The sequence below is a fragment of the Malus sylvestris genome, chromosome 8 (genome assembly GCF_916048215.2).
Source record: "Malus sylvestris chromosome 8, drMalSylv7.2, whole genome shotgun sequence".
NCBI classification, from domain to species: domain Eukaryota; kingdom Viridiplantae; phylum Streptophyta; class Magnoliopsida; order Rosales; family Rosaceae; genus Malus; species Malus sylvestris.
The window spans coordinates 10,678,209-10,690,587 of NC_062267.1; the positions used below are offsets into that span (position 1 = coordinate 10,678,209).

Genomic DNA, 12,379 nt, shown 5'->3' on the forward strand with positions numbered 1-12,379 from the left:
AGTAGTTAAGCAATGTAACTAGATATATACATAGTGTATAAGTGTAATCTGTATTCATTCAATTCAAAACACAAAATATATACTTTCTCTCTCTACAACTATACTTTCTTCCTCTCCAAGATTGATCATTCCAATTATCTTACTTGGATAATTCTAGGCCTGATATCTCATTCTCAGTTCATCAAGTTTGTCAGTTCATGCACTGTCCTATGGATTCTCATTATGTTGATGTGAAGAGAATTCTCAGGTATTTAAAAGGTACTAATGAGCTTGGAATTCAATTTAGCAAAAGAGACTTGAATCTTCATGCATTTAGTGATACTGACTGGGCTGGAGATCCTAATGACAAAAGGTCTACCATAGGTTTAGTTGTGTTTCTAGGGCCAAATCCTATTTCTTGGTCCTTTAAGAAACAAAATACAGTATCTCGATCATCTACAGATGCTGAATACCGAGCCCTTTCAAGTATTTCAGCAGAAATTGATTGGATCAAACAGCTTCTTCAATTTATGCAGATTGATGTTTCTTGTCCAACAACACTGTTTTGTGATAATCTCTATGCCATAGCCCTTACTTACAATCCAGTCATGCATCAGATGACCAAACATATTGAGGTTGATGTACATTTTGTTCGAGAGAGGGTTGTAAAGAAGCTTCTGCAAGTGTACTTTGTTTCCTCGAATGAACAATTTGCTGATATTCTTACAAAGGGTTTGTCTACTCCTTTGTACCAAACACACTGTAACAATCTCAAACTTGGCAAGCCTCACTATGAGATTGAGGGAGGATGATAACTATAATATGTGCATGTGTGTGAGGTAATTAAGTTGGTTAGGATCTCAGCTCCCCGTCACGGCAACAGCTACGAACAAGCTTCACAATTCTCAGATCTCTCTCTCTATATATATGTCATCATTTCAACATTCCAAGAAGATGCCAACTTCATTGGGTGGCTGTTCACCAAATGGAAATGCCACAGCCGCCACCACGTCTCAAAACCCTTGTTGGGTCGCTGAATTCCTCGACTTCTCGTCGGTAAGACGGGGATCCCACTGGAGATCCGTCAGCGACTCCACCACTTTCCTCGAGGCACCAATGGAGGAAGAATGCCTCGTCTCCGCTGCACCTCCAGGCTCGCACTCGCACTCGCACGCTAACAACAATCACAAGTTTGATAGGTTTGACGACGAACAGTTCATGTCCATGTTCACCACCGATGAAATCTTTGCCGCTGCCACAACAGTGGGACCCACGTGGTCATCGTCGAATCCGTCCACGCCTTCCGATCATGATATCATCAATGACGATGAGAAAGAAACGCAGGGATTAATAAGCAGCTAAAGAATGAATCTGAAGAGGGGGAAAGCCAATGCGAACTACAAACCACATTCAATGGTAGGAAAATTGATCCTAAAAGAGCCAAGAGATGGTACTCCACTTTCTCCAAAAAGCAACGGGAAAAGCCACGGAGAACTGGCTTGCAGAGAATCCACGAGCATCCGAAGCTCGCTTTCGAGGAGTTCGAGAACATGGGAAATGGCTTTTCTGAAAAAACCATGGGAACAGGAAGATAAGAGTCCCACAGCAGCACTAGTATTGCAAAGCGTTTGATTTTCTAACAGTAACGTGGAGCTTGCCGTCCTCAGTATTCAAAAAATGAAAAGCATCAAAGTGTGCCAAAAGATGCCCACCAACAATGAAACTTTCATCATGAAAAGGCTTTTCTAAAAAAGCCACAGAACACAGCAAGATAAGATTCTTTTTTTTGTTATTTTATTACTTTATTATTATCTATTAACATGATGGCATATTAGTTAAATAATATAATTGTTCCTTTACATGTGATATCACTGTGATCATTATTATAAAATGTGGTAAAAGTCTGTACATCCACTACACCATTTACATTATGTAATGATTTTATCACATGCTCACAGTAAAAAACATTACAAAGCACTTCACATAAAGTTATATATATATATATATATATATATATATACACATACTTTAGTGGAGTGATGATTGACGAATGGAGCAGCAGCTCCTCATTGTTTAGGCTCTCTGCATCTCTCTCTTTTCTCTGCTAAAAGAAATAAAACATTTTACTTTTTCTTTTCAGCAGACATCATTATTGTGGAGCCAAAAATATTCACTAAGTGACACGTGGACTTTGGGACAAAAGAAGACAAAAATACCCTTGAGGTATAACGGGATTCCTACGCGCAAGTAGTGGGTAATCATCCTCAACTAATTAAAAAATGCTCCAAAAGAGGTAACAATTCAAAACCTATCTCATTTCATATATTTTTACCTCACTTTCCTTCCTAGCCAAATAATTAAATAACCATTCTATAACCTACCAAATATTCCACATAAATTGAGTTAATTGACAAATTAATGGGATTATTACCTAATAAACTCATTAATTTTCAATTAAATTATCAATTAAAAGCCAAAAATCACTGCCAAGCAGCCTGCTCCCGACGAGCAGCCCACTTCCGTGGCCCAGCCTGCTTCAGTCGAACAGCCCACTCCCGTGGCCCAGCCTGCTCCTGCCAAGCAGCCTGCTCTCGTGGCCTAGCCTGCTCCCGACGAGCAGCCCACTCCCGTGGTCCAGCCTGCTTCCGTCGAGCAGCCCACTCTCACGGCCCAACCTGCTCCTGCCAAGCAGCCTGCTCTCATGACCCAGCCTGCTTCCGTCGAGCAGCCCACTCCCGTGCCCAGCCTGCTCCTACCAAGCAGCCTGCTCCCGACGAGCAGCCCACTCCCATGGCCCAGCCTGCTTCAGTCAAATAGCCCACTCCCGTGGCCCAGCCTGCTCCTGCCAAGCAGCCTGCTCTCGTGGCCCAGCCTGCTCCCGACGAGCAGCCCACTCCCGTGGTCCAGCCTGCTTCCGTCGAGCAGCCCATTCTCATGGCCCAACCTGCTCCTGCCAAGCAGCCTGCTCTCGTGACCCAGCCTGCTCCCGATGAGCAGCCCACTCTCAAGGCCCAGACTGCTCCCGTGGCTTTCCAAGCAGCCCAAGTCGGCCCAAGACTATCTCAACCATCTGGACCTACCATCGAGCCGGGAGCATTCTTACCACATTTTTTACAGATTTGACATTTCCCAACTCAAATCTCGCGCCCAGAGTTTACCACCCTTCCACTGCCCAAGGAGGCGTATTCCTTCCAAGCTCTTCCAATCCAAATGGCGAACAACACTTGTCTTGACAAGTCATAGAGTTGACGAGCGCCCTTGCACAACAGACAACCTTGGTGAATCAACTTTTGCAACGCATCGGGATCCAACGTGCCCCGAACGAGGTATCCCGAAGTAGGACAAGGGAAGACGGACATTTCCAGTAGCATCCCGGCAAGCAGCCACTCGACCAGCCACGAGCCGAACGTTTGGGCAGTGTACATTCCCTTCTTACAGCGCGAAAGAGCATGCACTCTCGACTAGGCCCACGGAGGAGCATACATTCACGGTTGGGGTCATACTCCGATAGTCAACATGAACAACATTCCGGGCAAAGTGTCTATTCGCAGCTAAGCCACAAGGAGCGTCCTCCACCTCACATCAGAGTAGGCAGCACGACGGACGGAGAGAAGCAGTCACTCAATCCAGCTCAAGTTCAACCAGTATCCTGTGAAGAACTCGTTCGCCTACTAGAAATACACCACATGCACTGCATCTGCGGCATAGACGAGCCAAACACATGGAAGAGCAGCCTAAACCAGCAAGTCATGACTGGGGGCAGCCGAGAGCTCCGCTACCCCAACAAAGGCAAATTCAGGAAGAAGTAGAGAGACTATTGACCAAGCGATTACATGATTTCCAACGCAACGAGGTCACCGACGAGGCACTACGACGGAACATAACCAACATAAGCAGGTCACCCTTCACGGAGGAGATCGAGCAGGCAGAGCCTCCACGCGAGTTCAGCATGCCACATTTCACATCTTTCAAAGGGGATGAAGACCCGGAGAGACACTTAAAACGTTACCAAAGTGCAATGATCCTTTATCGAAATAACAATGATCTCATGTGCAAGATATTCGCCACCACTCTACAAGGCGAGGCGCAAGATTGGTTCTACACCCTGCCGCCACAATCCATCCAGAATTTCTACGAACTTTCTTTGGTTTTCACCCAAGAATATTCATCCTATCACTCGATCAAAAAGAAGTCTGACCATTTGTTCGACGTCAAGAAGAATCCAAAGGAGTCGCTTCGCGACTATGTGAGGAGGTTCAAAGTAGAGAAGGCAAAAATAGTCGGATGCAACAACTCGATAGCTAGAGCAGCCTTCCAAAAAGGACTTCCAGCAGACCACCCGCTATTCAGAAAATTGATCATGAAAGAATATCTAACTATGGCAGACTCTTTTGCTTTAGCAGAGAAGCATGCACTTTGGGATAAGGCTCGCCAATGCATATTCAAGGACTTGAAAAAGTACCCGACATCACCTCCCTAGAAGCAGCGGATGACTTATTCGCATGTTTGACGGTATCTAAAGTAGCAATAAGCTCTACCATCATGTGAGAAGAGCTGGGGGCCCGACTACCTGTATTCTACAGTTACCTGCAATCATCATCATGACGCACTATTCCGCCGAATCCAAACCGGCGACGATAAAGGCGTAGACCCTGGCAGATGCAAAGTTTTCTGACGAACGTAACAACTCGGCCCAACGATGCCCCGAAGGCAGTCGATCACACTTTAGCCACACATATTCCCTCAATAGAGATTTCTGGCATTCGCATGTCAACGGCGCATCCAACTACAAAGGCTCGCGAGTAGCCGTGGTTCGTGGCAACCGACTACTTCACCAAATAGGTGGAAGCAGAGCCCGTGACGACCACGATTCAGACGGACATAGAGCGCTTCATATGGAGGAACATCATTTATCGATTTGGCATCCCTTAATCAATCGTCACCAACAACGGCCTGCAATTCGTGGGCAAAGATTTGGCGAAGTTCTTCCAAAAATATGGCATCAAGCAGCATATGTCCATGCCGAGATATCCTCAAGGTAATAGGCAGGCCGAAACATCAAAAAAGATGGATCTCATCTGGGAAGGTCTGTACAAGCTCAGCAGAATAGGCGACAAGAGTAATTATACCCCCACTACCATGAAACGATAAAAAGATCGAAAAGTAGTGGAGCGCCTACAATCTGAAGAAGTACCATGTGTGACCTCCCACTACATCAAAGCCCGAAGACTCAAGAAGCTCGACGGGCACCACCTCACAAGTCGAGGACTATCCAGTTGTTATGCAGTTCCTACCTTACAGCTAAGTTCTCGTTCGTTTCACTCGTTTTTCAATGAGGAATTCAGAAGTAATCACAACTTGGCTCGGCTGCATGCTTATAACAACTGATCACTCCGACACTTCAAAAGAAGACTGCGCCCTTCTTAGGGACCCATCGCAGGAATTGCGCCCCCCGAATGACCAACCATGCTCTCCAGTGCGAGAAGGTAAACCAATTCCCCGACACCCATATGGGTCAGCTCTCCAAGACGGGAGGATAAACTTTACACTTCGAATATCCAGACGTGGATGAGCCTGGCTGCCCTAGTATAACTAAATGCACGATGGCTTGCGCAGGGATTCCTAGAAGTAGCCGCAATGGTCTTTTTCAAGGCTTAGCTAACTGAAGGATTTTGGGTCTCTTGGCCTAATCCGTGGGGAACCGGGCCCTAGAGACGGAGAGGGCACATTACGCAGTACATTCGATGAACAGCTGCCATGGAATCCTAAAGCTGCTACCGAGTGCACTAAGGTAGCCTACGGATTCCGGAAGACTGCCTACGGCTTGCCCTTCAAGCAGTAAAGCCGCGCTAGACTTATGAAACCGCACATTCTTGTGAAAGGTTAAACAAGCTAGCGCGCATATACGAAGTTTTATCCACTACCGACATGCTACGTAGTCGATAAGCTTCACCTCTGCCAAGCGCGGAACAACCTACACCAAGTCCTAAAGTGTTGTGATACTTGCTACGCAACCTACGGAATTGAAGAAAGTCAAGGTTAACAACCTAGTGGTTACGCGGACTTGTCTGCTTCTGTAAGTAAGGCATCCGGCTGCCAACCCTATGGCTAACAACTTTGCAAAGTTCTACACCAACACCTACGGCTGCATAGGCTACGCGAGCTTGTCTGCTTATAAAAAAGTAGCATGCCTGCCACTGGTCTATCAAGTCTAAAGGTTAGGGCATGAATAAAAGAAGTGAAGATGAAGAAAAACGAAGGAAAACATGTTTATAAACAACTAGCAAAGGCCGAAGGAGTTCAAGCAAAACAAGAGCTACAAGGAAAAACAAAGAAAATCCTAAAGGCTACCTAAAATACTACACTACAGCAGCTTGGACATCCCACGACTACTCGGTCGCCACACCTTCAACAGTCGTAATGCTCTTAGCAGCGACATCATCCGGCTCTTCACCCCCGGCTGCCCCAGTCTGGGCACTAACTTCTCCAACTACTTCACCAATGGAAGCCTTAAAAATAAAAGCAAGCAAGTCTTCTGGAGAAATAGAGAAGCTCATCCACTCATTTCTTAGCATAAGCAGCAAAACGAAGCTTAGAAACTGCAAGCTTAAGATCTTGAATCTGAGGTGAATCAATCTCAGCAGCAAAGGAAACAGGCTTTGGCGCCACTTTAGCAGCAGAGTCCACCTTACCTCTCTTCATAATAGCAAGTCTCTACAAAGGTGAACCGGACTTGGCTCCCAAAGAACGTCCTGGTACAGATTTCGGCACTGGGGGCATGATAAAACCTTTACGCTGAGCAATCTTATCCACAATTGTACTAGCCATTCTCAACATGGAAGACGCCACATGCTCAGATCTAGCAGCCTTATTTTTCTTCCCATTGGAAGAAGTCATGTCAATCACATACCTCTCGGTAGCAAGCGGACCCTCATGAGCAGCAGTAGAAGTCTTTAGTTTTTTCTTAACTGGCATCTCATGAGCAGGCGGGGAAGATCTCTTCTTTCTATCTTCATTCATAGTAAGCCCCACGACAGCGATCAGACGAGCCAATGCATCCGCCTTGATCCTCTTTACCTCTTCTTTCTGGAGCAACCCACATTTCTTTCAGCAAAGAGGACTAAGCAGCCAACGACATTCATGGTACTCAGCAGGGGATCTCAACCCAGCATTCCAGCAGGCAGGAGGCCTGCATGGCCAACATTCCAGCAGCCCATGAGACCCGCAATCTCCTTATTTCTCTCAATCGCTAGCCTGGCCCGAGTCAGGTCCAAGAGCCCAAAGGACATGAGCCATGCGGCTCGCCTAGCACTGCGTCCCAGCGCCACAATCCTCGACCCCAGCTGCACAAGCTGCCCTTAGCTCAAGCCAAGCTAATTTACCCAAGCAGTGGTCCCTGCCACAACATCTCTTCAACCCATGTCGAGCCAGTTCCTGGCCCCTGCCAGCCGACCTGCCACACCACCCTAACGGCTACCCCGCAATAGTACTATCCAAGAATAAGGAAAGAAAAATTAAATTTTTCTTACATTGGTGAGGCACGAAGAAGACGAAGAAAGCAACGAAAGACGGTCCGTTGCACGGGCAAGATGTAGAAGATTGCTAGAGGAGGGGGAACAAATATCCTCTAAGCTATCTCTCTCTTGTAGGGTAGAATAAATCGCTCTCCAAAGTTGATTTAATAACCCACTTAAGGTGGACTTAAATAGGCTTTGAGAGAAATTTATTTCCTTTTCCTAGAAGGATCTAATTTCCTGTTAAAGAGAGAATCAACATCAAAATAGGAAGCAGTCTTAAGTTTCCTAAAGCAAGAAGATCTCTACACCTGCTGCCATTTTCTGCGAGCAGCCCAACAGGTGTGGGGGCATTTGTGGAGCCAAAAATATTCACTAAGTGACACGTGGACTTTGGGACAAAAGAAGACAAAAATACCCTTGAGGTATAACGGGATTCCTACGCGCAAGTAGTGGGTAATCATCCTCAACCAATTAAAAAATGCTCCAAAAGAGGTAACAATTCAAAACCTATCTTATTTCATATATTTTTACCTCACTTTCCTTCCTAGCCAAATAATTAAATAACCATTCTATAACCTACCAAATATTCCACGTAAATTGAGTTAATTGACAAATTAATGGGATTATTACCTAATAAACTCATTAATTTTCAATTAAATTATCAATTAAAAGCCAAAAATCACCCTAAAAGCCGTTGGTCCTTCTCCAAAATGGGGGCCGGCCATTCCCTTTGATTTCCTACCACAATTTGCCTATTTTACATTGGTTAGCTAATCTTTTCAACCATTATTTGATTGATTAGCTGATCATGCCATGAAAGTCATAAAAACATTCCCTTTATATTGATAATTAACCAATTAATATATTAATTGCTAAATTAAGCCACCTCCTATCCCTATATATATGCTCTCATTTCCACCAAAAACCCATTCCAACACTTTGGCAAAAATTCCAAAATTCTCTAAACACTCTTTCTCTCTAAATTCTGACTTTGGCATCGGAGGTTCTTCGGCCAAAGCCCCCCCATTCATCGTGGGCGCGTGAGGCTCTTGGCCTTAACCTAAGGTGTTAATTGTTTTGTAGGTGCAAAATCGTCCAAGATCGAGGAGGAAGAAATTTGCATCCACAATTATGTTTTCATCATTTATTTAATATGTTATTGATATATGTTATGATGAAAGTAACCTTTATTATTTAAACGTTATGATGAAACCTTCATCATAAAGGGACAAACAACCCACTATCCCAGAACAACCCCACGAAGGAAAATATAATATGTGTATATATATATATATTATTCAGCACCTAGTGACACATATTTAACCCAAATACACGTGCAATATTTATTCATTACCTAGTGACATATGATTGCCTTTAAACTATGTCACTTATACAACATGTGATTTACCACACGACTAAATAAATTATTTATTTATAGAAGGCACATAGTACAATATTTTGCCTTGACAAACTTTGTCAATTTGATTTATTCATTATACGATCATACTTATACTGTCATTTATTGTCAGGAATTATTGAGTAACTAGATTCATTGATCAACATTGTTGCTGATTAAAAGAACCCAATATGCGAACCCGACAAGCGGACCCAAATCATGTAAAGAATCAACTCATAATGAGTGCAGGTCGACATAAAGTAGATACTTGCAATGAGGAATACCACGAGTCGAGCAACCTCGCAGCGAGCATAGCCTCTAGCCGAGCAGCCTCACAACGAGCATCGCCTCCAGCCGAGCAACCGTCTTGCCGCGAGCATAGCCTTTAGCCAAGCAGCCTCGCAACGAGCATCGCCTCCAGCCGAGCATTATCGTAACATGTAATACCTTTAGCCGAGTATTGCTTTATGTTGAGCATTGCCTTGTGTTGAGTACTGGTTCAAAACATCTAGCCACTTCAGCCCATACATGGATTGGATTTGAAGTCTCCAACCAAAAGTCTCTCTTGACTGAAGACTTGGGGGACTCCTGTTGGTACCATATATTGGGCCTCGTCTCTGGGTTTTACCCTCACATCCAGAAGATCCAAAGAGTCTCATACTCAACCCTCACAACAATATAGAGGGCAATACCCTCTCAGCCAAACAGAGAGAAAATGGCAAAGGCGGCATCCACAGAGAGCTCCCTTGCCGATCTATTGTAATCTATACATACATGCATAATCAACATCAGTGTGGACGTAGCCCAAACATTGGGGTGAACCACGATACATCTTTGTGTTCTTGAGCGTTTTTGTGATTCACGGCCGGATTTACGTTGGTCCAAGATCCTCTGGATTTTGTGTATCAACATGCTTAGTAATTAACGTTTAATCAGTTGTTTCACATATAAGTGAGACATATTCGGAGGACGAGCGTAGCCAGACAAGAATTGGGGGCTACGACCCTGCTACATACCAGTGAGTGGGCTTTTGGTTTTCTATAAATACGTATATATGCTTTACATTTTCCCAAAAACTATTTTAAATGGAGTTACATTTTTAAATGTCATGTCAATTGCATCACATTTTAGTATATGCATTAGTATAGATATGCATAATATTGTATGACGCTACGGACACCCAGGTAAGCTTCAGGTGAGTGCATATTGATGATATTGACTAGCATTATGTATGGTTATGCCTAGATGCGTTCAATGTTCATTATCCTACACCCCGGTGTTAGTGCTCCGCCTGAGGCCAGGGCCTAGCCTTCACGTGATCGTTCACCTCCCGCACCACACGCTCACCTTGAATCCAAGGCAGATGTCAGCCTGTCGTACAGACCACATTAGGTGGTTCCAACTCGTAGGTGACTTACAATACTTCGCACAGCCTTCACGTGATCATAGCACTTGAGCATACCTATTTACACCCAGCCTGTAGTACATACCACATTAGGTGGTTCCAACTCGTGTGCAAGAATTGTTAGATTGGTAGATGAGTTATAGATTCAGCCGTACAGGTCATGTTAGGTGACTCCGGCTGACATATCATTTTACATTGATTCACATCACCTGGCTTACATATTTATTACTGAGATATTTGACATGACATCTACTTGGTTTCCACTGCTCTTAAGCATGATTTCTATATACGTATGTATTTTTATTTTCTGGGAAATTATACGGGTTTTACGGTGAAGGGTTATTATATTTGAAAAAGAAATGTGTTTTCAAAGCTTTGTTTTTGCCCACTCACGTTTTCTATTTTTGCGCCCCTCCAGGTTCTAGCTAGACGTTTGTAGTGGTGGCTCACAAGGACTCTACGGCGGTTCTGACAATCTTTAAGTACATGTAGGAACTTTCTTTCATGTTTTGTATAATTAATGCTTAGTTGCTGGATTGCACCTAGGATGACTACGCTTTGAGTATTGTATCCCCACTTTAAACACTCTCACACAGTGATATATTTCTCTAGTGTAAATTAGTTAGTTTGGTTTTTAATTACTCACATTTTCATATCATTATCACTTCCACACTGCGCACATGGCTACGTCACCCTCACGTGACGGCCAGCATGCCTCGATTCAGGTCGGGGTGTGTCACCAGTGGCTACAGTAATCCTAACGCCAACATAGTACTTCAAAATAGCACGTCCTTCATATAATATATTTAGAAGTCCCTTGCTAAACAACTACATTAATATTTAGACCTCAAGAGTTGAATGCATAGAGACGAGTTTAGTCAACCAAGACCGCACTCAACTCGATTCATTTTTTCCATGAATTTTCGTCATCCATTTACAAACACATATTTATACACCCAAATTTCAACCTAGATCTTTCATTTTTTGTTTCAAGATTTTAAAGAACGTTGAGGCATGTGGGTTGTATGCGGGTGTTTGTTGTAGGGGTATTTGTCGGAAGGAACATATCTAAAATAACCTTTTCAACTTCCGTTCCAAAATTTTGGAATCGGGTTGGATCAGATCACACCTTTCAAATCCGGAATCTGAGTAATTTCAGTAATTTTGAAACTTAATTTAGAAATTCATATAATTTATAAGTTTTTTAATATTTTCTAACTTTTTCAGTCATGCAATTTATTGATTTTTATTAATATTTGGTATATGTATATGTATAAATTCAATTAACTTTGTGTTATATAAGTATACATTCAATATAAGACGGTGAACAAAATGTATCCAAAATTAAGAATAAATACAAAAGTTGATTACAAAATATAGCGTGGGAATTTTTTGGCAGCTGGTGTGTGGAGGAAGATGGGAGTGGGATCAGTGATTCAAGCGGAGTTGTGGGCAGTTCTGGCAGGTGTGAGACTTGCACAGCAACTCGGGGTTCACCGCCTGGTGGTGGAGAGTGATTCCTCACAAGCTGTTACTCTCATCGGCAATCATTCTGGGAGTTTGTCTGACATGGGGCTTCTTGCTGAGGACGTCACCTATCGCCTTCTTCACACCACGGAGTTCCTGCATACACCTAGAACATGTAATGGTGTTGCACGTAGATTGGCTAGGTTTGCCTTGTCAATTGGCAATGAACTAGTTTGGTTTGAGAAGCCTCCTAACTTTATTCAAGATCTCCTTCACTAAGATTTGATATAATCTTCATTCAGTCAATAATATATCAAATTTTCTTAAAAAATATATATAATTTGAGAAAATTACTATAAAAAGTTGACATATCTTGAAAGTCTTTAATAAGTTTGAAACACTTAAGAGTTGAATGCACAGGGACGAGTTCAGTCAACCAATTTTTGAAAAATATTCGGAATCTAAAATTTTACAGTCAAAATTAGAAACACCATTCCAGATTGCACCCCTATTGTTTGGTGAACTTACATATTCTTAAGGTGAATGATAATGGGTTTCAATAAGGGTATTTGTGGAAAGTGCTGGGTGTACTTGTAGAATTTTATAAGCTTTACT

The 12,379-nt window shown here is 43.2% G+C and overlaps 1 pseudogene; it reads left to right on the forward strand.

The window, feature by feature from the left end:
- The first annotated feature begins 933 nt into the window (after positions 1-933).
- LOC126631348 (basic leucine zipper 34-like) lies at positions 934-1,574 on the forward strand (annotated as a pseudogene).
- The last annotated feature ends 10,805 nt before the right edge of the window (positions 1,575-12,379 follow it).